Source organism: Pteropus vampyrus, unplaced genomic scaffold (assembly GCF_000151845.1).
Source record: "Pteropus vampyrus isolate Shadow unplaced genomic scaffold, Pvam_2.0 Scaffold88, whole genome shotgun sequence".
Taxonomy (NCBI): domain Eukaryota; kingdom Metazoa; phylum Chordata; class Mammalia; order Chiroptera; family Pteropodidae; genus Pteropus; species Pteropus vampyrus.
Window position 1 is genome coordinate 3847433 of NW_011888869.1, and position 3010 is coordinate 3850442.

At 50.0% G+C, this 3010-nt stretch overlaps 1 protein-coding gene across 19 annotated transcripts in view; it reads right to left on the reverse strand.

Annotated features, from left to right (window-relative positions):
• MARCH1 (membrane associated ring-CH-type finger 1) overlaps positions 1-2029 on the reverse strand; it is a 612422-nt gene extending 610393 nt beyond the window's left edge. For 5 of the 19 annotated variants that reach the window (XM_023532694.1, XM_023532697.1, XM_023532687.1 and 2 more), the window contains exon 1: positions 1640-2019. The gene's annotated coding sequence lies outside the window, so the exon portion shown is untranslated. The other 14 variants (XM_011363707.2, XM_011363701.2, XM_023532702.1 and 11 more) reach the window with 8 other exon arrangements.
• Positions 2030-3010: the final 981 nt, after the last annotated feature.

The following is a 3010-nucleotide window of genomic DNA, read 5'->3' on the forward strand; positions in this document are numbered from 1 at the left end:
TTCTGAAAAGACCTCAAATTTTATCAGAAGAGCAATCACTGATCAAGAAAGTTTACTTTGATATTTCTGTTCCAAGAAGTTTCACTAGGATCATCCATCTTTAGAGAAAGATAAACAATCTAAAGGAAAACTAGTAAGTCTTTTTGAGAAAAACAAAAATAAAATGATCTTTTGAGTTATAACTGTGACTGTTATTTTCTTATACCCTAGCATTATGTTAGATGCTGGAATATCAAATTTGTATACCAAAAGTCACCTGGGTATTCAAGGATCGTTTGTTATACACTAAGTTCATGAATATGAAATAGCTCTTAAAATTTTAAACATTTTAGATTACAGTGGATGAAATTCCCCCAAAAGTAACAAAACTCCAAAGTAGCAAACTTTGACTTCCATACATCCTTTTCACAAAGTGTTTCTTCAGGAAATAAACTGAAAACTAAATCAAATATTCCAACAGTTATCGCCACTTCTCTGTGTTCTGAAAAAAAGATCCTTCCCAAACAGAAGAAATCCATTGATAAAACTGCGTTGAACCGATAGGTAACGAGGAGGCGTGAGTACTGGCTTTCTAGCACTTACACGCAGCACAACTGTACACCAAGGTACCTGAGCAAGTTCCAAATCTTTTCTCTTTAAGCCCACAAAGCCCGGTAATAGAACAGATAACAATCTCAAAAATGTTTGGCAAGCAAACCTCTTGCAGAACTACTGAATAACAAAAGGCACTGTCAGGGAAGACGTGGCTCTCCCTAACTATGTACTGGACATGCCTCAGAAACCCAGGGGGGTGGGGGTGGGGGGAATAAGGCGAGCATGAGTCTCCCTAAGTTTGTTCTTTCACTCATACCACTTGGGAACAGAACTTGGATGTCTATCTGTCTCGATTGGTCAGTTCACTTCCTGGAGCTTAAGCTCTATCTGCATCTGGGTAATTGCGACACTCACCCGTAGGCACAAGGACCTCTGGTGTCTTAAGTCCCAGCTCTTCAGTCCCACCTGCAGCAGTAACAAAATGGTACCCCTTGCCCAGGCAGGTGGGTGCCGGGGCCCCGGATCCGACTCGACAGTTGCTAAGAGCCTTACTAAGGTCTAAGCGCATCAGAGCTAAACCCAAGACAAAGGCTGCCCTCAGTGGTCCGTGGCGCACGCCCTCCCTGGGCAATCCCTGCCGGACTTTCTCAAGCCCACACCCGTGGCTCGCGAGCCTGTAAAGTGGCTCTCATCGATTCCGCGCTTTTTGAGGGGTGCGGCTCGGTGACTAGTAAGAAGCTGGTGTAAACAGCGCGTCGCGCACTGGGATCCACCAGAAAACGACTTACGCGCAGGGCGGTCACTGGTGTGCCAACGGAGGTAACTACCCTTGGCAGCCGGCTGGAACAGCCTCCACTTATCAGAGCCGCATTGACAGGGCGAGCCCGCCGATAAGGAGTTGGGTCCCAGCATCCACCATGAACCCCAGCCAGGAGCCTTAGCTCCTCTGCGGACCCACCGGGCAAAGGCACCTGCTGCCTGTGCTCGAGGTCTAGTGCCGTGCCAAGCCTTGCTTGGGGTCAAGGACGCAGGCGCCCGGGACCGCGAGCCAAGGAGGGTGCAAGCTCGCAGCGAGGCTAATTGAATGATCTTTGCAATCACTCACCGGCGGAGGGCGAAGTCGCTCAGGCAGCCGCCAGGCTGCGCATAACCTGCATCCCGGGGCGCAGGCATCCTCCCATCCTTTGTCAATAGCAGGCGGAGTGCTCCTCCCCAGCTTGCGGACGTGCAGCTGGGTGGCGGGCAGCCGGGCTCTGGCTCTGCTTCCCAATCCTCTCCCCTCCTCTTCTCCCCCTCCCCTTCTCCGTCCCCCTCTCGGAGCCGGCACTCACTCAGCTCCCATGATGTCATCCGGTGGAAATCTGCCATGCTCAAAGACTGGAATAATCCAGCGCTAACGCGGGGAACGCAGCGCAGGCGGAGGCGGCAGCAGAGCCTTTAGGCGTACCCAGAAGCTGCAGTCAAGGACAGGACAGAGAAGGGGTCTGCGGAAAGCGAGATCCGAGGGTGTGTGCGGGCAGGGTGGGCGTGGTGGGGATAAAGCCCAGGACGCAAAGTGCAGTCGCTGCTGCAAAGATTCTTAACTCGGTGTTTACACTGACAGCAGATGCTAAGGGTGAGAGGAAAGTTTTCTTGGCTTCTCTGCAGCTCTTGCGCCCCAGTACGGTGATGGACACCTATGTTACAGCCAGGAAAATGACTAGAACCCCCGGGACTCCGAGGCCCAGCCTAAGTGAGAAAGTTTAGGATGTCTGGCTGGTGGTAGCCTCAATGATGATCAGCGGTAGCCTCAATGATGATCAGCGCAGAGGATGAAGAAAGGCGCGTACTATCTATGGGAGAAATAATCTGAAACAAAGCATTGTTTTGTTTCGGGGGGCAACGGGGGGAGCGCGAAGGCCTATGAAACTAACATCAAAAAGATCGTTGCTCTCAAGCGAGAAGCCAAGAGCAGAAACTCACCCGTGGCCCCAGTTTTTTCTCTCCTTTTCTACGCACCAAACACTATTGAATGCTCTGGAGATGACTTCCTTGTGGCCTCAGCCAAGCATTGTCATCACTGATGAAACATTTAAGTCACAAGAGGTCCATTAAGAGCCATAAAAGATGTGATGACAATTATTTTGGCTTATTATTCTTTATAATATCAATAGATAGTTTGATGGAGGAGTAGACAAACAGCCTCAGCACTTTAGAAGATTCTCCTGTATTAATGGACACACACACACACACACACACACACACCCCACCTTCCCACCCCACCTCCCTCCATCTGAGATCCAGCCCTACATCAGTTTAGGGGGCTTCATGTTACAAAGTCTCACTGTTCAGAGAACAGATTCCAACAACTGACAGTTTGAGCTCTTATCAAACAGTGCTTCAAGGAGTCTCTTGAGGTCCTCAGCATTACCTACCGCTAACACGCCTGGGGAGACTGGTTGCAGAAGAGAGCACCAACAACCAATGCTGACTAGGC